The following is a 27,272-nucleotide window of genomic DNA, read 5'->3' as shown; positions in this document are numbered from 1 at the left end:
TCCACTGAACAAAGCACTGGGCAGCCTAAAGCTCTAACTACAGCTCTTCATTCAACCTCTGTAATTCTTGCATTACAATAAATCACTGATGCACACCAATATGTACAATTTATTGAGTTTTTATTATTGAGTGTCCTTTGGTGGTGTCAGACTAGACCCTAAGAAGTACAATAACTGCAGTAAGTGCAATAACAGTGCAATAATGTAAGTTTAGGAGTTTATGTTTTTTAAAAATACATAAACTATATATAACCTCACATGCTGCCTTGCATCTCTTTACCATAAAACATTGTATCAAATCATCTCCACGTTTGAGTTCAACACAAACCTTCATCCTGGAGATCTCCTATAGGTTTAATGTTTTTTTGCTTAATGGTTTGTATGATCATGATTCTTCAGCTCAAAGTGTTACAGCAGAATGTGTGAGAAAGCTGATAAGAGAATCCTGTGTCCGCATGCTGCTTTGCCATCTTGCCTTCCTGGATATTTTTACTTCAATATATGGATGTTATTTGCTATCTCCTCTACTCCTCCACCACAACAGAATCAGGCTTCCACTTAAATAATGCATCCCCAGGTGAGACTTGGGATAATGTGATAGATAGACAGTGGGATTTTACACTTTTTGTCAAGGATTTTCTAGACGCTTCGGCAGTGAAACTGAATCAGGGATCCATGTCTAATTGTATTACATTGTGAATATCTTAACACATTTTACACAAAGAAATAAGAACACTGTAATTGCAACTTTTTGTCAGACATTTGTCCAAAGCAAATTATAACACCCATCCATGCCCTTAAGGTTATATGGTTTACTGAAGGGCACGAGAGCAATTGCCTGCTGGTTGCAAACCCATGGTAGCCTGTGCTATAACCAAGCTCACAGGCCAGTGAGCTAGCAGCATCTGGCCAGTGTAGTGTGATGGCATCAGACTGTCTGGTAGACTGAGAGAAACTCTACAGGGAAAGTAAGTGAGAGAGTTCTGAATGCCAGTAAATGTGGTTCATGCTGAAAGAAGGCTGAATGTCAGGGTGTGGGAGAATTTCTGCAGAGCTGTCAGGGCTGGTGTGGTAAGCCTCTGTGATTGGAGGGAATGTGGTAATGTGTTTGCATTCGTCAGCAATAATCACCCATCAGTGCTAATCCTCTGTGAAACAGTAGACACATGGCAGAGGAATTGTATGTGAATGTCACAGTGGATGGGACAGAGGAAACCGGGACACAGGTGTGCATTCGTACACACGCCTCGGCTCACACAGATATGGCATAACTGCTTGATTACTCTTCTTTCCCTGGTACCTACACCATATTTCATTTGTGTAATCAAACATGCAAAGGAAATGAGTGTTGTTATCTGCAATACAGTTTGACTACAGATCTTTACAATATTTGTAGTCTACAAGTAATAATTATAATAAAATTAATTAATTATAATGGTATCCTTCTCAGACCCAGCCCAGGTCCACCAAGCCTGCAGGATGTAGTTTTTATGGTAAGCCTATTCTGGCACATGAACCAATAGGGACAATGACGTGGGATAATGGCAGCCCTCCAACCTCTTCCCATTTTTTCATGTATACACACACACACACACACACACACACACACACACACATACACACACAAATGCAGTGCATTAAAATGTACACTCATCATGTTTATTATAAATATTTATTTATATAGAAACATCTTGTTTCTGACCACAGAATTGCTGTTGGCTAAATATTTTTGGGTGGCAGACCACCTTTAACTATACAGTGATCCTGGCACATGTAAAAACAACAGTGGCACTGCTATACCCGAGCCACTCATACTTTCGAAACATCCATGTATGTCAATTCACTCCTGAATGTTGAGTTCAGTTCTCTACTTCAGCAGTGGTCCAGTGTTGGAAAACAGTCAATTTTCTAATGTAAGTGTAATAGAGGGGAGCAACAAACAGAACACTCCTATAAGATGAAGGCGCCTAGCATAGCTGCCAGAGAGTATAGATGCAAGATAATAAAGTATGTGGTGAGTATATATATAAAGGCAATGTTATACCCAATAAATATCAATACCCAAAAGCATGCAGCGAATCTTCTTCAATTTCTGGGCTAGTTCATCACCTGGCCATTAAACATTACCAGAGTGAATCAAATCCCCTCATTTTGGAGACCCTTTAATTTTTATTCTTTAACTGTGCCCTCTTACTGTCATATAACACACAGAAATATAAACAGGGGGATTTACTGCTGCCAGACTTTTTAATGTGAATCCTGTATTTGACTAAACAGTTCTCCTCTGCTCATTTTCAGTGGAAACTGTACTGATGCCCAAATGTCTTTGACCAGACACCAAAATGTCTGTCAGAGATTCTTCTCAATTGTAGACATTCATAAATTGAAAACAAATAAAAATATTTTAAAGAAACATGCCAGTCTATAGAAAACATGAGCTCATACAGTCCTCAGTTTAGCAGAATGGTTGGGTCATTTACAGTCCATGCCAAAGGTAGCTTTTCTTTTGCAGTGTCCTGCCTAGTATAGCATATATATGGAAGCAGAATGGTTCATAAATGCATAAATTAGCATGCCTGTATAATGGATCCCCCAACCCCGAGACATTTGTATTATTTCTGTGTTTCTGGGTTTTTATATGTTCTCAGGTCCTTGTTTTTTTAGTATTTTCAAGCAATTAGCCTGTTTACCTGTTTTTGGAGTATGATTTTAAATCTGTAGTAAATTATTTTAAATGATTTCGATTTTCTAACCACATCAACCTGCATTTTGTAAGAATTGTTATTGTTCTTCTGGTTGTGACCACTAAAGAAAAAAAAATAACCTCACACTCACCTCCAATTACATTTCTTAGTTATTTCTTAAACGCGAAAAGTAACTTCATTCATTAGGCTAAGTGTTGTTGTTAAAGGAGGATGCATTCTTGTTCTAAGCCTTTGTTCCTCTCCGGGTATCTTTCTCTTGTCTCTTGTTATTTTCCATGCTACTGTCCACTTGGTTTGCCCATTAGGTGCATAGACCTGGAATCTCTGTATAGATCATTTCTGTAAAGCTGTGAGAACACTTGTGGTAAAAAAAAAATTAAAAATTAAAAATCCATTTGACTTTTGAATCTTGAATTCAGATTACCACTTGTTACAAATACACCCACACAAAATAATACAATAGCTAACTTTCTTAGGACCAATTACACTCCTCAACAGTGAAACAACCTATTTATTATGTATTTTTGCACACTGAATGCAAATATGAATGTCTCTATCACCCATAGTTTTTTGCTCTAGGATACTCATATGTCATCATGTATAGTATGGAAAAGTGGTACCAAGCCCCTCTATGTTGCAAGACTGCTGCTGGACACTGAAGAATGTTCTTGAGTCCAAATATAGGCAAAAGTCACACAATGTGCATTTCAGTAGTATGTTTGTCCACCTATTTTAATTTGGAAAGCAAAAAAAGCTCAATTTTTGTTGCCCAGTGTTATATGTCAATGAACAACTGCTTTTAGGCAAGGCAAAGCAAGGCAGGTTTATATAGCACCTTTTAAACATGGGGACCATTCAAAGTGTTTCACAAATGAGAAAATACAAAGAAACAAATATAGGAAAATAGAAATAAAAGAAAAATTAGATTGAAAAGAGGGCAAAAATATATATAAAAAAAGGCCAATAAGGTGTCAATTACATATCAATTTGATACATAAAATTAAATGCTTTAAACCCCCTAGTTGAACTTTTTTGTCTACTGGTGGTAACCAACATTCTGTCTTGTAAGTGTGCCAGTACATCACATCAAGGACATGTAAAGCAATGTTTCTCTTTTGAAGCACTTTTGAGAGAGTCATAATTTATTCACAATTGCCATATAAAACATTAATGCAGTAACTCCACTCCTAATCAGTGTGGCCTGCTAACTCAGCCTGAAAGCAACAATAAAGCAATGTATGCTTCAGGATTAAGGACATTTTCCATCCTAAATTGTGTTAATATATATAGGTGCCTACAATTAACAATTTACACTTGCAAATTATTAGTGATGTGAAATGGTCAGTGATTAAATACATTAAATATTTTTCAACTTTTGAAAAATATCTGAATCTGTATGCTCCATTATGAAATTTAATTAAGATATTAATGGTGTGAGATATCTATGCTTATTGTTACTAGCACAGACTCTACTGCAAAGTAAATGAGAGCTGCAGCACACTATATGGTGAGTGAGTAAATATATTTATTCAGTTAATTGCATGCCTTCAAATATTGATTCATTTACAGCATTTCCAGGGTTAGTATCAGTGTCCTATTTGTACACATTTCACATTGGATTGAAATGATTATATAAATGTTTTTACATTAGAATAAGTGTGTATATTTACAACAATGAAAATATATATGTAGATATATGTTTTTAGATATACATATATACATTTATTATACTTTTATATAAAAAAAAGCTTACTCAGAGGGCTCCTGAATGGTGCAGTGCTCTAAGTACTGGCTATATCATTGGGTGACTGCAGGCTTGCTTCCTGAAGCTATAAAGGGAGAATCATCCCTTTATATATTCAAATATCTCCAGCAAAAAAATCTACCTGACAGGGAAAAGATATACAAAATAAACTGCATCCAAGTTTATTTCTATTTGTGCTTACTTCTAAAAACCCAGTAAATATAAAAATGTGAACAATGTGTACAAAAAACAATAACTTATTTAAAAGTTGATAATTATAAAATATTGCGCTTCTGATTCTAACTCTTTGGTGATACTTTAAACAGTAAACATATATTAACACATTTAGCAATATTAAAGCCGGTTATAAAATAAGAGTTGTTATAATTAACATTGTAGGCTACCAGAACACAAACACCAAAAAAACTATCTATCTGTTTATTTATTTATTTATTTATTTATTTATAATATTAACAAAAGCATATACTCTTAAATATATATTAACATAAAATAATATATTAAAAATATTTGCTTATATATATATATATATATATATATATATATGGATATAGTGAATTTAAATGTTATCCTGTCAAATACCAAGAGACTTAATTAAAGCAGTTTTTGTAGCCGTGTAGTCCAGTAATATCTCTGGAGAGTCAAGAGTATCCACAGTTTCTTTAATGTTCTGCAGTTTATGTCTCATATTACATCATTTTATGATTTGAGCAATGCTTTGTTGACATTTTACATCTCCCTTGACATTTAAGCATCATGTGACTGATATCTATTTAATGCAGCTGTTAAAGTGGCACACATATTTCATGTTTAGTAAGACGTTTCTGCATGTCATACTAGAGGCATTAAATATATCTACAGTAGAGCTTGAAAGTTTGTGAACTCTTTAGAAGTTTCTGTATTTCTGCATAGATTTGACCTAAAACTTCATCCGATTGTCACACATGCCCTAAAATTAGATGAAGAGAAGCAAATCCAACAAATGAGACAAAAATATTCGACTCTGACATTTATTTATTGAGGGAAATAATCCAATATTACACATCTATGATTGGCAAAAGTATGTGGACCTTTACAATTAGCAGATAATTTGATATGATAGTGGAGTCAGGAGTTCACAAGCAATGGAATGACAATCATATGTGAGTGGGCACCCAATTTTATTTAAAGAATGGGGATCTAATAAAGTCTGATCTTCACAACAAATGTTTGTGGAACTATATCATGGTATAAACAAATTTTGATTCTCATTAGCCTGGAAAAGGTTACAAAATCATCTCTAAAGAGTCTGGACTCCACCAATCCACAGTAAGACAGACTGTGTAAAAATGGAGGAAAGTGAAGACCATTATGACCTTCCTCAGGATTGGTCAACCAACAAATATCACACCAAGAGCAACACATGTAATAGTCTGCAAGTTCTTAAAGGAACCCAAGGTAACTTCTAAGTAACTAAAGGCCTTCTTTCACATTGGTTAAAGTTCATGTTTATGAGATCACTGTCATTAGACCACTGAACACCAGTTGCATGCATGGCAGGGTTGCAAGAAGAAAGCTGCTGCTCTCCAAAAAAGAACACTGCTACCCTTCTGCATTGCTATTAGCGCAATGTTTAGTGGCCTGAAGAGACCAAAATGTAACTTTTTGGTTTAAATGAACAACTATATGTTTGGAGAAAGGAAAGCACTGCATTCAAGGATAATGTGAAACACAGTAGTGGTAGTATCATGATTTGGTCTCGCTGCATCTGGGTCAGGACGACTTGCATTCATTGATGGAACAGTGAATTCTGAATTACACCAGTAAACCATAAAGGAAAATGCCAGGCCATTTGTCTGTGAGCTAGGACTCAAGAGAACATGGGTCATGCACCAAGACAATAACCCTAAGCACACAAGTCGTTTTGCCAAAGAATGGTTAAAGTAGATTGAAGTTAAGGTTTTGGAATGGCCAACCTAATGTCCTGACCTTAATCCAGTAGAAATGTTGTGGAAGGACCTGAAGCAAGCTGATCATGGGAGGAAACCCACCAACATAACTGTGTTGTATTGAGGATTGTGTATCTGCAGGACTAATCAACAATTACCAGAAACATTTAGTTGAAGTTATTGCTGCAGAGGGGGTCACACTAAAATGGAAACCAAAGAAGTACTTTTGCCACTCACAGATATAGCCTAATATTTTTGTCTCGTTTGTTTGATCTGGTTCTCTTTATCTACTTTTTTAGGACATGTGTGAAAATCTGATGAAGATTTGGTTCAGATTTATGCAAACTTCTAAAGGGTTCACAAACTTTAAAGCACCACTGTAACCAATGTTATAATGATGATACGTAACTTTGTAACATAGTTGATGTCTTGTTGGTTCATCAAATTGGTCTTAATGATGCATAATATGCATGTATTTAATAATTCACTACGACTTTTGCTTGTGTATAAAACACAACGCTTGTCTTTTTGTTTGGTTAGTTGTCTGGATGTATTTTTTGTTTGTTTGTTTGTTTTGCGGCGTTTATGGGCCCTTTGGCTTTCCATAAATATTCGCGGACTTGCGTGTCTCTCCAGTACGAAGAATAATTGGATTTAGTTTTGTTTCGAGATATCATAGGCTACGTTGATTTTTCTCCACCTAGAATAAATCCATGTCGTTTTTTAGGTCACTGACTGTTTTATGATTGAGACCCAGTTACAATCTTCCTCTGACAGTCTATAAATTACCTTTGGAGGAGAATTACGCAGGTCGGATATCTTTAACAGTACTGCTAGGTGTTATGATATAGAACATTTGAACCGTCTATTAATTTCTATTTATCACAGAGGACTATACATGTCCTGTTCTGAGAGGCACGTATGTAGTTTTTGCTTCTTGTCAAGACAGTCTTTCAGACATTTTCGACCAAGCCAGTCACGGATGCACCTTTTTGACATGGACTGAGTTTTATGCGGGGAAATATAAAATTTCCACGGAATGTCAGCGGAATAAATTAACCTGTTTAATTGTACCACGTCGATGAATCATCATGATTCGACATCCAAAATCAAAGGTAAGCAGATACAGTCGCTCTCTGAGTTGTTTTTTTAACCTGATATTCCGCAAATGGGCGACGGTCGTGAGTCAGTGAGAAGCATAACAGGGAAATACGACAGCACTATACGAACTTTTAATCTACACATATCTATGTATATTTATACTTTGTATAAATGTTTCGCCTATGCTATACGATTGTTTTGGCATATAATAGGTAGCAACTTTACACAAAACTCGGTTTAAGTGTGATTTAAGTTGTTGGGTACATTTTAAGCGAATTTGTGCAGAAACAACCGTTGTAACCTTAAACCCATGATTTGCTCTCCCAGGGCTCTGGGTTAGTTAAAGATCCGAGTTTGTAAAGCGTACAGCTATATTTTGGCTAGTGACTTCGTGTTTCAGTTCACCGCTCTTCCCAAACACTGAATGATAACACCGACTGCCCTTATTGCGTTACTGAAGAACCTGACTTGCTGTGAAACGTGTTGCGTTGTTTTTTTTTTTGTTGTTTTTTTTTTGTTTGGCAGTATAGTTCCCTGCACCAGTGTCACGCGATGCTCGAGTGAACCAAAAAAGTGTGCCATTACAACCGGCTACATTGTGCAGGGTGGCTTGGAGTGCGCGTTTTCTTTCCTCAGGAGATGTGGGGAACAGCTCAACCTATAGCGCCATACACTTAGACGTACACAGAAACGGGATATGTTCAGCTGCTTGAGGGAATCCACATTTTAACCAAGATCACTAACTAACCACAGCATATCGTGCCAGCAGCATCTTGACATTCATATAAGAGAACAAGAGCAATAAGAACAAAGTGCAGCAGAACATTTATCAGAAAATTGTACTGGAGAAAAAGCAGAGCATTACATTTGGGCCAGGATCTGTTGGGATTGCCTTCATTAAAGACATTGATACTGCTTTTAGTGTTATTTTGATACAGATACTTGTCGTTTAGATGCTTGTCATGTGAATCAGAGTCAGTCCCCCACCTAGTCACCTATTCATCATTACAATGCTGTTTAGCACACGTGTGCTCAGTTTGGTTGGTCAGTGATTGTGCACTCACCACAACCTCAAACCACAATACTCACAGTCCATTGCTTATATGTGCCTTGCTTACAGATGCAATTAGTTCATGTAAATTTCCAAACTGCAGCCCATATATGGTCATATACAGTAGTCAGAAACTGTCTCCCTAGTTCATCACTGGACATTTCTGAATACTGTTGACCGAATATTATTTGAGTGGTGGCCAACTTTTCAGCACAGCATTGACACTACCATGGTTGTGACGTGGTGGTGAACCCATGGCATGGGTGAATCAGGCACAGTAGTGTTGCTAGTTTTTTTTTTTACACGCACTGGTGTAACTTTTCAGTTGGGAGTGTTCACCAACCCAAACATATCCTGACAAAACATATCAACCCAAACATATCACTTTTAACTTACCAGAATTAATATTCAAATGACTATGAAAAAGGAAATATTTACATGTTGTAGCAAAATGAGCCATTTAACTGTTTCTCACTAAGAATCATTTGAATCAAAGCTGTTACCAGTAGTGCAGAAATGTGCGCAGGGGCCTTAGCTATGTTCAGCTAACGGCAGTCTTGAATGTACAAACCCGAACCCAGAGATGAATGCTGCCATGATTGCAGAATGGGAAACGCAGTATCGTAATCAGCGTGATCAGTGTGGAATGCCTCATTAGTGCAAAGATAGTGTACAGCAATGCTGTAGGAAAGCACGCACAACACGTGCATTGGTGAGGCATAGTCCTACTTAGCTGAGTATCTTTCGTGTTTTAACATACCTTATTCAACTCATAATCACTGATAAATAGTTCACAAGCTCAATTGGCTGACTTAGACGGAAGAAAACACCTTAGAGTCTAAGAGTGTGAACCTGGTGGATATTAGTTACAGGCCAGACCTTTAGGTAGTTACACTCCCTTTTCTGTTGTACTTCTGTTCAGGTGATGGACATAGAAACTGTTTGGCCCATGTTTGGTTGTGGCCATTTATACTATTTACAGTAGAGTTGCATGTTAAGTACAAACTATACAACGGTATGTTAAAATGGAACTTCTCAGGCTGTTTCACATGACTGCCTGATCTTAACAGTTTGCCCACTGAAAAATTCTTGAAAATTGTCAGGAGACTCCATGGGAACAGTGTCAACTTGGGTCCATGCTGAGGTTATTCTGACTGTCAACAAAATATTGTGCATGCGGTGCTACATGTATCATTACTGCGGTGCAGAGCCTGGAGAGGGCGTGGCGCAGAGATGCATGTCAATGGGCATAAGGGATGACCCTCAGTGTGCCCTGGCTGGGATTCTTCAGTGTCTGTGTTGTAAAGAAGCTCCAGAGCTCCTAATGTTTGATGTTTTCTACTTTGCAGCAAGACTTGCTGAACCAGCCATCAGGAAACGTCACATTTTTCCTTTGCGAAGTTTGGTCTGTTGCCCAAATCATGTAATTCCTGTGAGGTTTTATGATTTCTGTCTGTTTCTTCTGAATATATTGGGGAAGTACTAGCAATGCTAAAAACAAGTCATCCATGCTATTTGCATCTGATTACCTGCAATTCAAATGGTCTTATTTGATTTCTGGGGAGAAAACTGACAATGCTTTCCTCCTGCTTTCCTTGGAAAGGATCAGACTAGGGATAATTTCCTGAACCAGATTCAAAAGCTAACCACCCCTTAGCAATAAACATTATTCAATAATGTTTTTAGCATTAGGTTAATCACTACTTGCTGTCCAAGTGTAATTTCATAAAGGGCCACTTTCCTGGATATGCTTACTTGACTAGACAAAGATTTATTTGTCTTTAAGCATTTATTTATGTATGTATTTGCTTTGTTTTACAATGAGAAGTGTAACACTGGAAAGTTCATATGGATATGATTCTCTGATCTCAGCTCTGTTTGATTGTGATTTTATTACTGTATACTTTAATAATAGAATTGATTATAATTGAAACAGTTGAATTACCATCTTGAAATGTATGCATCACAACACAGTAATGCATGTTTTTATTACATAGCTGGTTATAAATAGCCCTACTTGAAAGTCATTTTCACCTGCAAAATCTTCCTCTTCTCAGCTCATTGTGAAGAAACAGGAGTGAACAGTATAGCAAAGGTGAAATCTCATCTGAACATCTTTGCCAGCTGAAGCACACTTTTCTAATTATTTTCAATACAAGCAAAGTGTTTGCTCCCTGTTTTCACATGCAAAATGCCTCACTTTTTAAGCTTGGTTTATACATGACACGTTGTCACTGGCACAAAGGTGTGCACTCCAAAAATGCTAAAAAGAAGTCATACGTAATTGTGGCGTTACTGGTCATGTGTGCTGGCACTGCATGATGTTCCTTTGCGTGATCATGCCCCACTCAAATATTCGAACTTGGCGCAAACAGCATGAGAGGTGCTTCGTGAAAATGGATGAAATTGAAAGGAGGCAGGCTGAGCAGGTATTCCTCTACAGGTCTTTATATGATCCCTCCCTGAGGGAACATAGATGAGAGGTCATAGAGATTGCCTAATGGCTCAAAATTCATGGAAAGACATTGCTGCTATGGAAAATACAACATGTGGGATCAGTTTGTAAAAGCCAAAAATGGATGAATGCACCATTTCCTCTTTGGTCTTTTTAGTCTGCTTAGCAGCCATAAACACAGCAGTTCCTCCTTATTGAGTAGCTGTCCAGTACTGTGAGCAGCCATATGTGACAGTTGTCAGACTTTGGTTCACATTTACTTTCAATCACTTTTTCATCTCTTGTTTCAGTGAATACTTCAAGGATAAAATGCTTGAACTTCAACATCAATGAGTACTCTGTCACCAGATTCATCAAAATTTTTTGTACCCATAAAATCATATGTGTGTATCACAACCAAAAACCATGGGTCAAAAGTCAAGTGTGTGCAGGGCTGCACTTCATGATGTTTTTAAATCCAGTAACACAGAGGAGAATAAGAAAGCCAGCTATGCCCTCCACAAGACTATAAAAGCAGCTAAATGTGTGTAGAGGGGAAGCACAGTTCAACACCACCAATACAACGAATATGTGGCGGGGGCTGAACAATATAGCAGACTTCAAGGGGAAAATGCAATGTGTGACTACCACCACCATTTCAGTCCCAGATGAGCTAAACACATTTTATGCACAGTTTGAGGACAATCACACTGAACCCCCTGAAAGAGAAGCTGCCCCTGCTGAGGAAAAGTCTTTCGCTGTCTCCATGGCTGATGTGTGCTGCTCCTTTAAGCGAATAAACACCCGCAAAGCAGCTGGTCCAGATGGCATTCCTGGACACGTTTAAAGAATGCACATATCAGTTAGCTGGAGAATTTACTGACATTATCAACCTCTCACACTCCTTGTCTGTGGTTCAAATGTGTTTATAACTAGCTACTATTGTTCCAGTGCCAAAGACAAACACCATAACCTGTCAGAATGACTAGCAGCCTGTAGCTCTAACCTCCATCATAAGTGTTTTGAGAGGGTGGTTAGAGATTTCATTTGCACTTCACTTCCTGCCCCCATGGATCCCTTACAGTTTGCCTACAGACATATGAGATCCATTGATAATTCCATAGCTGTAACATTCCACATTGTTATTTAACATCAGAACAAGAGGAACAGATGCTGTTTGTGGATTATAGTTCAGCATTCAACACCATAGGCCCCTTAGTGATTGGCATGAAGCTACATACTTTAGGTCTGAACAGTTCTCTGTGCAGCTGGATCCTGACCTTGGATAGGCAAGAATGGGCAGTATCACCCCCTCCTGACTGACTCTCAATACAGGAGCCCCCCAGGGCTGTGTGCTCAGTCTTCTCCTGTATTCCTTGTACGTCCAAAACTACAGCCAAGCACAGCTCCAGCATTAAATTTGTTGACAACACAATGGAAGTCGTTCTGATCTCAGACGAGTATGAGACGAGTATTGAGAGAAGGTCACTGATGCCAGGAGAATAACCAAGAAGCCAAAGATCAAGGAGCTAAACTTTATGGACTTTATAAAGCAGGAAAGGGAGCACATGCCTATTAACATCAATGGGTCTACAGTAGAGAATGTCAGCACCTTCAGGTTCCTCGGTGTAGACATCACAGAGGCCTTCACATGGACCACATTACCACATAGGTAATGTGTTAAAGAAGGTGCAACAGTGTCTCTTTTACCTTAGAAGGTTGTAGAGGTTTGGCATCAACTCCCACATCCTCAAGATATTTTAGACATGCACCGTGGAAAGCATCCTGTCAGGCTGCATCTCTGCCTGGGGTGTGAATTGCACCACTCTAAACTGGAAATCTCTGCAAAGGGTGGTGAGGACAGCCCAGCACATTACAGGGGCTGAACTCTCCTCACTCCTGGAGCTGTACATGAAACGCTGTCTGAGGAAGTCCAAAAGGATCATAAGAGACTCCACCCACCCAATCCACAGTATGTTCTCAGTACTGCCATCAGGCAGATGGTTCAGAACCATACAAACCAGAGCCAGCCAGCTTAGGGACCGGTTTCTTTCCGCAGGCCATCAGGCTGCTGAACAATCAGTAGTACTCCAGAATGTACTGCTGCTTAGGGACAGTTTTGTTCCACAGGCCAGCAGGCTGCCTACCAGTCAGTAGTACTCCAGCATGGCCTGTACTCCCATATACCCACACTCACATGGGCAATCCCTCCGTCTCCATCATACGACCCCCATTTCTCTGTAATTTATTGGCAATGTCATGTAAAATAGCTTAGACGCTAAAATATAATATCTAATGACCCTCTACTAGCCACCTCTTTCTGCACATTGTCTATGCTGCACACTATGCATGATGAATTCATGTAATGTGTGTGTATGTATATGGCTGTACCCTTCTACCCTTTTGTACGTTAACATCTCTAATCTCTCTCTCTCTCTCTCTCTCTCTCTCTCTCTCTCTCTCTCTCTCTCTCTCTCTATATATATATATATATATATATATATATATATATATATATATATATATATATATATAATTTTTTCCTCCCTCCAAAATTTGAAATAGCGTATTCACATGTAATATTCACATATCACATGTTTATAAAATATGCCAAATTGTAAGGAGTAAGCATGTAATCTTTTCACTCATCTTACTCATCCCTGCGTGTGATGTGATAATAAAACTGATTTGAGATGTGCTCTTGTCAGTTTTGTGCACCATTCGTGAAACCTTGTGCACATCTGTGCTGCTAAAGGATAATTCCTGGTTTATACTTGATGTATTGCTAGGGACACAAGGAGCCCCAAGCTCAGGAGAATGATATGAACATTTTTGTAACCGTGAAAGCACAGACTTGGACGTCAAGCAGAAAAATTTAGAATTTTGAAGAGAGGCTGAAATTAGACAGTATAGACTCCTTTGTGACTCCTCAGTGAGAGACTACCAAGACCTACAGATGGCTCTTCTTGGAAAGAAATTGCTGTAAACATAGGAAAATATGAGTCAGTATGTTAAAGTAAAATTTATAAGATGGAAATGTAAAAGCCAAGAAACATTTGAAGGGTCAAAGTGGAGCTCCAGGAGGAAACAAGGCCAGTTCTTCTCCATTGATTCTGAAGGAACTAAGACAAACTTCATCAAACACAAGGAAACTTAGTCTAACTTCGAAAATGAGGTAAGTTATTATGTTAAAGATAAAGTCATGTTTGTACAGTTTATTTTACTCAATGGAGCAGCTATGTGGTATTAATATGTAGCTTTTGGCTAGCATATAATTGGCTTGTTAGCTTACATCACTTTTGGTTGTTTTCTGGGCTTCTTGTAGACTATATAGTCAATATTACTTTAACATTAACAGTTATGGACTAAGTGCAATTTTTCCAATAACTGGTATTAAACCATGTCTTCAATTTTTGCTTTAGGTTGCTGTAGCAGGAACGCTGTTGGCTGAAACTGACACAGAGACACTCTGTGCACAAGAAAGTTCCAGTCAGCTGTCTACCAACTCATTTGATCTCACTACAATTGACCCACCTACAACCCACAGCCTCAATTTTGCTTCTTCTAAGTTGTCCACCCCTGAAATTTCTCGTATAGCACTAACCACAGTCAGTGCATCCTGCTCATCTACTGCTACCTCACTGGATCCCCTTCTGTGAAGAACCCCCATTTCCACTGCACCAATCTCAAATGCACATCTACTGCACACACACACACATGCCTTCCCCTCAACCCACAGAAGTCCACAGAAGATGCTATAATCAAGAGACTGCAGAGTGTAAACCAAGAAGGAGAAAATTTAGGAAAGCAAAACAATGAGGATTTGGTCTTGTTGCTGACATGTTGTCCAAAATTAAACGCCAGAACTCTACTGTACAATTCAAAGTGTTCCAGCACATGTATGAGGAAGAGCAAAGTTAGTCTGAAGAATGCTGTTAAGATAGAAAATGTCTTAAATGTCTTAAACCCAGATTGTTCACATTTTGTTCAGCTGTTTTTATACAGCAATTCCTGTATGGGAAGATGCAGTTAATAGGAAATTTTATGTAAAATGAAAACTTAAAATAGGGGGCAATGTATTAAATCCACAGGTTCTTTTATTTATGGATCAATTGTTTTAATGCAATTTTTAAAAGATTTTTTTTTTTTTTGTTGCATTTTTTTATCTCATACTACAACAAAAATAGATGTTAATGTATGAAAAGGTAGTTCGGATGCTTAAAATTTTTGCTCATTTCACAAATAAATGACAGAAACCAGCAAGTTCTTGCATAGTTCCTGGATATCTCGAGGACTCTCAGAATCCACCTTTTTAATTGGCTTCAGTACAGAATAAAAAAATGTATGGAATAAAGTTTTAACTGTTTTACAGTTCTATAGAGAATTACTCAACAGTATCACTTGGTGAGATAAGAAAAATATTGTGTTTATATTCAGTAGTGTTTGAATGAAATCTGATCTGGGTGAAATATAATCTTTTTGTTTTTCAGTGCTCTGACATAACTCAAAACTTGAAGAGGTTTATTATTAAGTATCATTTCCAAAATATATATGCATATAACAGCGTTGATCAGGCTACAGTGCAAGAAAGAACAGAATACACAATGGATCAGTGTATTTTCTGATTTATCAAAAATAATTGGATTAATTAGACAGTATTTCCAAAAGTAATTAATTAAGAAATTAATCCAGGTCTGGGAAGTACTGTTATATGTAGCTTCTTCAATTTATGAGACCTCTCCTGATTGCAGTGTTCTGCCAGGGCACAAGACCTTGAGGTGACTAGAAAAATGCCTTGAAGTCATTTCTTGTTGCAATAACAGCCTGAGATGCTCTTACACTTAAGACCTGTCCTGGATCCAAGAGATTACTGCCTCCTGCCAATTGCCTCCTCCAATCCCCTACCATGATATCCCCTGATGCATTGGTGCTGTCAGTAGAACTTGGTGGGCTGTATTGAGTGGCATCGGCAGTTGCTGCATCAGTATGGGCAAGAAAGTTGTGAAGGACTACACGAGCTTATGGAGTTTGCTCCTTTAACATTGAAAAATTCCTTCATTTGAATGGTTCCCATCAGTTCAGTCCAAACAATTGGGGAAATTCTGTATTGTCTAAAATTCACGGGAAATATCTTCCCACTCAGTACCACTTGGAAACTATTCACTTGGAGCCTCCCCAATGCTTTGGAGATATCTGAAACAAGTAGCGAGTACCAGTTTATAGTAAGTGGTAAATCCAAGTTTATAGCTTGCAGCAACACCCTGGTGAGTACTTCTGGAGGCTAAAATTCTCCGTGTGTCAGCCAGCCTCTCAGATAGTTTGACAGGGCTAGAATGTGTGCCGGCATGCTGGACAAAAGGACAAATTCGATGTAATAGAACATCAAAGCACCAGACAGACATGCAAAAATATTTAAAATGCATTTCATCATCAGTTTGGTGCATTTCAGTCAGTTCATTTCGCATCGTTTTCACTCCCTGTGATTTGGAATCTCCAATAAAATGGCCAAACTCCTTGTGTAATACACATTGCAGAGAACTACTAGGGAGATTGGAATGTTCCTCCAGCCTTCAAAAAAATATAATTTGAACCCTCCGATGAAAAAGGACATCTGTGCACCTCGTGTTTTTAACCCCCCAAAACGTTATCAAGTTTTACAACAGTTAAGAACAGAACTAATTCACTAATCACTGCTTTAACCAGCATTTTAAACAGCAAATTAAGAATTGGCTAACTCACACACTCAACTGATTTTGTTTTTTTTTTTGTCATGTAAAATATCAGGCTCTTATTGCATCATTTCTTTTCCTGACTTGTCAGGTGGTCACCTTTAATGAGTAAGGAGAAAATTGACCACCTTTATTGGAAAAAGACAAAACTGACCTTGGTGCTTGGTCAAAGAGATAAGTGTTATCCTGTGCTAACACTGACAATGACTGCATGTCAATATCTGCCCTGTGTTTGGTAATACTATTTGCTGTCTGCTTATTGTATGATTCTCATAATTTAATCACATCTTTACAAATCTGATTTCAGCTAGACATGCACTGACATTTTTAATACCAATAGTGATTTCAATACTGAATTTCGGTTAAGGCTGATATCTTAAGTATTGCCAATATCGGCCTTTATATTTTAATTACTTGATATTTGTAGTCTATAGCCTACAGGGCCTAGTTCCGGACATGTTTTGTTTTTAACATTTATCCATTGAAGATGCCTGTGTTAACCTACAGATGAAATGCCCCATTTTACTATTTCACTTGATATGAAATACACTGGTATCAGTAGTACCTTTACCTGTAATAATGATATTACTAGAGTACTGTAGTTTTAGTATAAGGGCCCATGCCAGCACTGGCATTAGTTACAAATTGTAACTAATGCTAATCGCTACAGCTGAGTTTCACTGTCACTGTCATTTTACTGTAACACAAATTTGAAGTTCTTTTTAATAGGTAAAGAAATACAACTTTTTGCCCAAATGGATATTTCATGTTCCCTGACATGAGGGATTTTTAAAATGAGCATATTAGTCATAATGTTTTTCTTATTTTCTAGAAATTTCAGAGTGTCCATTTTTTCCCTATTCTCATAAATGCACCACTGCTGAGATAATGCCTGAGTTCAGGTGCCATGAATCATGAATATCAATTTATGCTGCATAGACAAGGAAGCCATCATTGTTAACATATTTAAACACTTGATTATAAAACCCAAACGTGAACTTGGCATAACAGCATATCTATTCATTTGTATAATGCATTCTGCTGTGGGACTGCAAACTTGATATGTCTCTTATTGCTTTGTTCATCATGTAAATGAGTTTTGATTGTACTGACTTGGCCCAAATACAAGCAATTCCTTTGATTTCCAAATAACACCCTTATAAGTGGCCCTTGAACCTGTCAGTGTATCTGTTGGCTATAAATAATGGCACATATGGCATTTGGCTCCGCTCTGACATGCACTAATCTCCAGCCTACAGGGAGGAAGAGCTCACATGGTGCTTTTGGACAGTGGATTCTATGGACTCAAAAAGCTTTCCTAATTTTGATGTGTATTCTGTACTTTTATCTTCCAATTCTCAGTCCCTTTCACTTCCATTACCATTTATTTTTGCTTAAGTCTCCGGGATTAAGGCTTCTGGCTGGAGGCTTTTGACCACTGGGCAAGATGGTGGTCAGGATTTTATTTCGCTCAGAATCACTGGGCCATATGCTCTGGTCACTGCTTGTAAGCTACACAGTCGATTCAACTTTGACGCAGTAGCAGTTCCTTCGTCTCAGATGTAATGGCATTAACACAAGAAGACATTGTTCTAAAAGTGCAGAATTGCCCTTCCAGAAGAGTTGCAGCGGTGTTTCTCAGTATGGGTACTGGAGTGGACCTGCGCTGCATATTTTTGTTCTTTGCCTGCTTTCAACATGTCTGACTCAACTCTGGTAATTAACAAACCTGTTTTTGAGTTTAGAATGACTGTATTGCATTGGAGCACTGAACTATGCATGCAGAACCAGGACTGGGTAACACTGACTTTCAAAGTTGTAGACTGTCCAATTTGTGTTAATCAGTTAACCTTGGCGGTCAGGTCACCTTCAGGTGAAGCTATACATAATAGAGCATTATATGGTGAAACTTAGATTTTGCCATTTGATTTATTTAATATTTATTAATTTATTGGTCAAGCACCTCTTCAGCAGAGGTAAGATATTCACTGCAGATTTGTTTGTCAAATCTATTAACCCTGCATTGGAATTCGAAACAGGGTCAATACATGCCTGAGTTGTTACAGATCTAATTTATTATACCTTTGTGAAGACTTCAGAGTTGGCTGTCTTAGCTGCAGACAGCACAAGCATCAACTAGGCACTAAGCGAACATGAGTTTATAACAAGAATTGCAGATGCATAAAAACTAGGATGTACCTAAATGGATGCTTTATCAGTATTAGCACTGATATGGGCCTTATTAAATGTGCTTGGTGTCAGCCAAGTGTGACCGATTCTCATTTAAATACCACCTCAACCTTTATTAACCTTCTAGAACAGTACAAGTCAAAATACGCAGATGCCTACAAATAGGCTCATGTTGGTGAGCTGCAAAGAATGCATAGTTTGCATTGTTTGGAACTATAAACAGTTAAATGCCTGATCATGTTGACACTTGCTCATAATTCATATAAACAGAATTAGAATCACACTGATTTTATGTTTGCTGGATACCCAGGATGAACAGCACCCAGTCAGCCCCAAAGATATGGTTACCATGGTTAATGGTAGCCTATAAGCAGGAGAAAGCCATGTGGTCTTAAACAAGCGTGCTTGAAGGGAATGCACATCAGACTGATAATGTGGCTTACTTTTACTGGGACAAAGTACATACTAAAATAAGAAGTGGAAGGAACTAGAACCTGTGAATCTACCATTGACGTAATACCTCCTTGGTTTTTCAAGAGGTGAACTCCCTCATTAAATGTGTGTAGGGAGTGTGTCCCCAAGGCTGACTCTGTTCCTGAGCTTTGGTTCTTAGCTACTGTCCAACTGTAGCTAAACATACACTAGCATAACAGTAGCTAATAAGCAAAGCTTTATAGAATTTACTGCACAGTGTCTGCACAGTGTCTAACATCTTACTCACAACCCAGATTTTATGTGTGTGTGTGTGTGTGTGTGTGTGTGTGTGTGTGTGTGTGTGTGTGTGTGTGTGTGTGTGTGTGTGTGTGTGTGTGCTTGTGTGTGTGTTGTACTATAAGTTTTCTTAGTAGGAAACATTTCGGACTGCCATAACTGCCTTTTTCGTCCTCCCGCTGTTGCAGGCTAACCCCACACTGACTCAGAAAGAATCGCTGATAGGATGAAAACTACTGCCTGATCAATAGGGCATGTGTAAGTTTAAGGGATCAATTCCTTTAACCCTTTAATTTTATCTCCTTTCTTAAATTTGTTCAGTTTTAAACGGAGGACTAAAAACCTTAAAAAAAACCCTTTCTACTCACATCTAGAAAAGTTACCTCGTCTTTAACTTTTAGAATTTAGTTAGATGAGTTGTTTAGGGGATAAACAACTCATTGATTTGCCCTTATGCACTCGTGTCTCCTTCCTGGCAAGTGTGTCTTGAGGTTTCAAGCATTTACTGACCAGTCGTATGTCTGTTTTTAAAATTTTTGTCATGGAACCTTTCCCTGCCTTGTGTAAATCAGCACTGGTATTGCTAATTTTTATGGGCTTCTGTAATTGCAAAGTTTTCACCAAAAAATAGTTTGAGAATTAACAATTTATAAACACATTTTAGACATCACCTTTTTGTTTCCTTGTACCTTTTTTCACTTTTTCAGTCGTTCTGGACCAAACTCTGTGTAGCAGACTGATATTGGAACACTGCAGCTCTTGGAGGCTGTCAGGTCCATAGTCAGGATAAAAGTGCTCTTTGAATTTTAAACTTCAGTTCAGACAGACAGACAGACCCACTAGGAGCACATTTCTCAGTTTATGGTGGAGCCAATTAGATGTCAAACCTCTGTCTTTGTTTGTCTGTTTTATTCATTTCTTAATTTACTTTGAAATGTCTTCGTTAGTCCTAGTACAGTGATGGAGCTCAGCAGTGATGACACTCCCAGCACTGAGTGACCCCTGAGGGGGTTCCTCGAATAGACTGCTTGACAGCATGTGGGTCATTAGCTGTGTAACAGAGATGTAGTTTTTGCAAAATATTTGACCCATCTTCACTGAATATGCAAAAGGTAGAGCTAGCACTGCTGGTTTGCTCTCTTCCTACCATCCATCTGCACTGCCAGTCCAACCCAAACCAGACCAGCAGCTAGAATTAGCACAAAGATGTAATAAGAAGCAGGCCTGTCTGTCTGTCTGTCTGTCTGCCTCTCTCTCTCTCTCTCTCTCTCTCTCTCTCTCTCTCTCTCTCTCTCTCTCTCTCTCTCTCTCTCTCTCTCTCACCCTTTCTGTCTTGTTATTTCAGGTACATTTATGCCACTAAACAGGGTATGCTTCTATCTTTGGAGTGAAACAGTATATAAGCGTAGGATATTGTCTTCATGGATTTTAAGCAGACATTAGTCATTCACTGTACCAGTGTTGGATATTAGCTAAACTTGAACAGATGACATTTCAATATGCAAATTTTTATTTATAGTATAGGACAAGTGAAGTGTATTAGGCTACAGTAGCTGATCCAGAGTAGGGTATTAAGTCATGACTGACAGCTTGGTACAAATGGGTCATTCTGAAGGTGAGGGGGGTATAGGGGTGGGAGTGGGTGTGAGAGTGGAGGATTGGGAGATTGGGATATGTGATCAGAGGCCCAGTGTCACCTCTTCCTCCTTTGTGGTGGTGAAAACTCCTGGCCTCTGATTTATGGTGTCTCCAGTTAGCCTTTGTGTAATTTTCTAAAGGTTCATTTTACAGCGAGGATTGGGGTTCAGAAACTCAATGGCCATTCTTTTTATGACGAGCCCTCCTCCTGTGTGTGTGTGTGTGTGTGTGTGTGTGTGTGTGTGTGTGTGTGTGTGTGTGTGTGTGTGTGTGTGAGTGTGTGTGTTTGTATGTGTGTGTGCGAGAGAGAGAGCGAGAGAGAGTGAGTTAGAAGGATGGAGAAAATCTGGATGATAGATGGCTGACGGACTAAGAGCAAGTGAGAACAAGAATGAAGAGTTGGAGAATGACAGCATGTGAATAAGAATGTGTTTCAGCAAATGTAGCAGAGAGTTATTTCAAGTTGCTTGGGATTCTCATTAGCAGGCCCAGAGCACAGGCACTGGCTCTGTGTTACTGTGCCACAAATGACCTGCTGCCACATTCTGAGCTATGCTGCTTGAACCAATTAGAAGCTCTTGGCTCAGTTCATTTGCTCGCATCACCACTTGCCTGTTTTGCCAAGCCGCGCCAGTGTGCTCGGACTTGGAAGAAGGGTCTCATTTCCACTGTAGCTAACTGGTTATTGGCATGTTGCTGAATATCCAGTGTGTATATCCAGACTTGGCCCCTTTGATGTCACAAGGTAGTGAAGAAGAGGATGTATGATGTTATTGTTAAAATGTAATTACTTAATGGCCTAGAGCTCAGTCCTCAGGAAATGTAGTGGCAACACACCAATTGTGTCTAGATAATTAGAAGACCCCGAGGAGCATGGTTAAAATAGGTATCAAGCTTTAAGTTAGGGCCTGCTGAGATATTGTGAGATTGTGATTTCAATATTGAGGCGCATACTGTCACAGCTTTTGAATACCTCATAAGCATTGGAATTCCGTAAAAATGAAAACTTTACATGCTGTAACTTTTAAAATTCAGTTAATTTAAAATTCAACACTTTAAAGCAACTGTTAAAATCACGTTTAAAAAATTGTTTTAATACTATAGATATGAAAAATTAAATATTATCAATGTTACATTCAAGAAGTATACATGTATTATACAAATTAATAATAAGTAAATGCTCCAAAAACTTTGAGCTGATGTGCAGAACAATGAGGTTGTGTCAGATCACACAATGATTGACAATGGCGTCTTTCTGGCAATGTAAACAACCCAGTGTTAGTGGCAGTGGAGGATCAGCAGGCAGGATCAGTGTGGTTTAGCCATACATTTGAGCCATCTGACTGTGAACAAGACCCTCTCCTGCAGGAGAAAAATGTAAATGACAAAAACATGGACCAATCACCAATCTGCGCAGAACAAATTCATCAAAATGAAAACACATGTGCTATCTTTCAGAAACGGGATACCAATTCATGAATGCTATACAAATTAAGGAAACACAGTGGAAATTCAGAAAACACATACCACTTCAAAAACACTCCAGTCACAACACAAAAGAAATCTATGAAGAATCCAAGAAGAAAATGACAGAAAAAACCTAAAAATTCTCAACAGAAAAAAAATAAAGTCAATTAGTTCAACACTCTTTGTCAACCAATTCATTGTAGTGATAATCAAAATGAGTAGACATGGGCTTTAAATAAAATTATATAATTAAAATGTAGACCAGCATATATCTGCATTATATATGCAAATAAATGAAAAGCAGTGATCTTAATCAAACTGTAAAAGGAAAACTTTACCTTAGTGAGAAGAATAGGTTCCTAACCAATGGAGCAACAGCATTTTTTGTTATTGTATAGAGTAAACCACCTTGATGTTCAACACTAAAGATAATAACACTAGACTATTTTTAATAACACTATTATCTATTTTTATTTCTTTAGGTGAAGGCTGTTTCTTTCATCACTTAGACGCGGCCACGCAAAGTTCCACGTGCTTTTGTTTGTTTGTTTGTTTTTTGATTGTTTATTACTTTTAAAATTACAAATAAGTATAATTTTGTGTTTGTATAAAGTTATCAGAATACAGGACTCGTGTCTCTAAAGTGTGTTCTCAGGGACAACCCCCTTCTATGTATACAAGAGCTTTATTCCCTTGTGGTGCCCATCTGATCAATTCCACTGTAACCTTTCTGTGCCTTAACTGGGAGGCTTTAATCACAAGGTACTATTACATCTATTATTTGTCACTACAGGTGCACAGAGGGTGTTTTAATTAAGTAATCAACAGATTGAATGTTTTATGAGTTCAGGCAGTGAAATTCAATCATTCCGCTTAACACAGTAACATTCATGCTCAGTTAGATCAAGCTCATCACAGCTTTTTTGTATTTAATCACATTAAAGCCATAGATGCAATCTCCCATTAGCATTTAGTACAGTGGCCCTCAGTCACAGTACTGGAGACATTTTTGTGCTTTCCTCTCTTTAATCAAGCTGATTCATCTCTTCTGAGTTAATGATCAAGGCCTTCATGAGCCTAATCAGTGTCAGGGCAGCAGAAAAGAGGCAGCCTCAGCAACGAGGCCCTGTTGTTCACTGGGATTGTGACCCATGTGTCTTGTTGGTCTGCGTTCGTAATGTTATTGAAATAAGCTCTGCCTACAAGGTGGCAGGATTGTAGTTGTGTTTCCTTTAAAAATGTGGACGTTCCGGAAAGTGGATTCCTCCTTTGAGAATCTGTACAGGATTTGCGCTCGTCCCTCAGGATAACAAGCTTTGGCAGAGTTTATGCTCACAAATAATGTTGTCGCGTTGCTCCAAAAATGCTGGCAATCTCCTACTGCTCTCATATGGTATTTTCCACCTGTCAGAATTCCTCAGATGATTTCAAAGAGGGGAGAAGAGCAAAGCTCCCCTTTCCTTGCATATCATTCTCTTTCCTTCTCTCTCTCTCTCTCTTTCTCCCTCACTCTCTCTTGTCCACACCCTCCTCCCTGCATCTACTTCTGTGTCCACTTCTGCATCCCTCTTTCACAGCTGGATGCTGATTCTCATTGCTCTGAGCCCATTTCTGGCATGAGTTTCCTGCTCCAGCTTTTATGGGCTTCACCTTCACTAAAGCCATGGCGTTTTTCCAGCTCAGTGGCTCGTGTTGCACGGAAATGGACTGGCACCTTCCTTTTCCCCCGTAAGGACACCACGTGACCGAAGCGCCAATCTAGCCTCATTAATCTGGATGCAATTAGACGTGTCCGTTTGACGCAGGGATGCGCAACCTACGGCCAGAAATCGATTCGAATCCGTTTCGACGGTCAACGGAATGAGGACGATAGAGTGAAAGAGAGACACGTCCCCAATACAGGTGGCCGCACAGAGCAACGTGAATGGGAATGTCCGTTAACTCAGCCTAACTCGTTTGCGCTCTTCTGGCTAGCACGAAGGGAGGGTCTGGTTGAGGAACACTTGGCGCCTTGCTGAGAGAGCCGTCTGTCACAGCCCGCCCCGCCCAGCCGCTCACCCACCACACCCCTCCCTCACCTCACTGTCCCTATACTTGATCTTTCCTCTCTCTTGCTGCCTGATCGCCAGTGTGAGGTGACGTGCTGAAAGGAGGACGAGGGGAGCCCACGGGAGCCACATGCCAAAAAACGAGCTTTGAAGTCAAGCGAGTGGCGAGGAGCGAATCAACCTACATACTGGCTTGCACATAATATAATAATGTGGCTGCTATTCATAGCACAAGCACAACTCCTGTCGAATGGGCTCGTTTCAGTAATAGAACCAGGCCTGGGAGTGGAGGCGTGCTGACTGTAGGGAACATGTTTCCATAAATGTCCTTGCTACCATGACTGTTTTTTACTTGTATATTACATTATATACGCTGTTCATCTTGCCTGGATTTGGGTCTTGCGCTATGGGTGGCAGACTAGCATATATATATTGTTCTGGTAAGCTGCAAAGCTATATAGCTGTTTATGGCTCTATATGGGACACATGGTAATTGTATTTTGAACCTGTTCCCTCTGCTTATGATTTGCCAATTGGTCTTTAAGAAGCAGCTGGTATATTTTCCAGGTGGTTTTACATGCACATGTATTCTTCTGTCTGTTCATGCAGAAACCGCGTTCTGTCGAGAAGAGATTTGTATTACTAGACTCCACTAGATATGGCTTTAGCACTGCATATTTTTAAACATTTGCATTCCTGTTCATTTGAATTAAAATCTCGGTGGCACAGCTGTTGTTAGGGATGGGTATTGCCAGTGACTTCACGATACGATATGTATCACAATACAGACATCGCGATATGATATCAAACGACGCCTAACAGTCTGTTGTACAAACATGTTATGAAAATACTGTTATTTATTAGCAACAAATCATTAATAAATAATAACAAATGATGACTCATAACACAATCAATGGGTAAAGTAAATTTGAAGTATCAGTACAGAAAAAACTAAAGTCAAATAAGAACTGAATACAGCCCACTAACCGATTTAACTTTGGATTTAACTTTGAATATTATTTGAACTCAGAAATGTTGAAACATTTGCAATTATATCTTAAATTAAACATAATTATTCCTATAGCTGCTTTTTCTAGGTTTTCCTAGACAAATGTTTAAATTTGTTTAAATTTGTTTAAATCTGCATTTGTTTCACACTTTGTAAATAATATAAACACATTCATAAATATCAATACAGCCATGACTGTATCAATTCACATATTTGTAAGAGTGCATTCACATTATGCTGCCGTAAGGACATATTTGTACGCAGGCCTAGCTGCCATGCATGTATTATGGAGGTTGGAGTGTGAAGAGTGACGGGTCTGATCCTGAAGTATCCGAGGTCAGCTGTCCCCCAGCTCTCCTGTTCTTCTCTCACTCAGACACTTCTGATTGGCTGCCAACTCCTCACACAGACCTGATTGACTGGTGTGGATGAACATTTGCATACAGAAGATTAAAAGTTCTTTGGAGACCATCCAAAGAACATGTGCACTACACTACACTTTGACCAGGATATTTTTGGAGCTTAACAGTTATTTTTTTCATAATAAGGGCAGTAATATTTTCTCTTATGTGATCAACAACTATGAAGCATTTCTTTCCATGGGTCATAAATAACATGCACAAATTGGTTAATTACAACATAGCTGACATTGTATTGCTACATATTTCATTTGAACTTTTGACATTTCTATGTTTATTAATTTTTTTTGGTGTATTTTGAGGACATGCTGAGACTACTGCAGAGGTGAAGAAATCACATGCAACTCCCCTGCTACTGCTGCAGTGAGAACCGATGGGGCGTAGTTTCACTGTGGCTCCTGGTGCAGTTTTAATAGCTGTGTGCTTGGAACTGTTATCAAATATGAATGATGACCACAGCAGAACTTGAAAGTGTCATTTCACTTCAGCGTCATGCCCTGGGAGGAGCATGGCCATGGCGTTCTGCTTGGCTGCTCTGCTCTGACCATGAGAGTGTCTCTCAGGATCAAGCTGGGATGCTGGGAGAATGACGTGAGAGAAGGAGCAGCAACTAATCCAACAACAGCATCACCGAAGCAGCTCCATGCATAAAACATGCGCATCGCCATGCTCCATTTAAAGGTCCGCACGCTCACGTCCCTTGTGAGGGACAGAGCTGGAGTTACCCATAACGCACTTAATTTTCTCTCGGTCACCATTTCTTCTGCTACTGTTACCGCTTTTTGCTCTCCCCTTCTCGGCAGCCTGGTATAGAGGAGCGTATAAGGTGACTACGAAACAGGCATGTGGGAGTACACACTGCATGCATGATGTTTTGATGTCAAAAGCCAGCGATATTTGTACTGGTGCATGTTCTGTCTCATTGGGGCCCTCCACCAAAATTATCTCTAACTTTGGCAAGATGCATGACTGTGGCAGCTGGTCTGAAAATGTGGATGTTAATTCCACACATGAGTATGGAGTTACTCAATTTAATGTTAGATTTTGAGGTAACAAGAGCTGGACTGTTTGCAGACAGTG

The 27,272-nt window shown here is 38.9% G+C and overlaps 1 protein-coding gene across 1 annotated transcript in view; it reads left to right on the top strand.

Moving 5' to 3' along the window:
* The first annotated feature begins 7,049 nt into the window (after positions 1-7,049).
* Positions 7,050-27,272, top strand: part of lrfn2b (leucine rich repeat and fibronectin type III domain containing 2b) — an 83,690-nt gene continuing 63,467 nt past the window's right edge. Inside the window, exon 1 of the mRNA XM_027001702.3 lies at positions 7,050-7,510. The gene's annotated coding sequence lies outside the window, so the exon portion shown is untranslated. The remainder of the gene's footprint in view (positions 7,511-27,272) is intronic.

Source organism: Electrophorus electricus, chromosome 7 (assembly GCF_041902795.1).
Source record: "Electrophorus electricus isolate QZ-2024a chromosome 7, ASM4190279v1, whole genome shotgun sequence".
In the NCBI taxonomy this organism is placed as follows: Eukaryota; Metazoa; Chordata; class Actinopteri; order Gymnotiformes; family Gymnotidae; genus Electrophorus; species Electrophorus electricus.
Note: the sequence above shows the minus strand (reverse complement) of the source record. Positions and strands in the feature narration are given on the sequence as shown.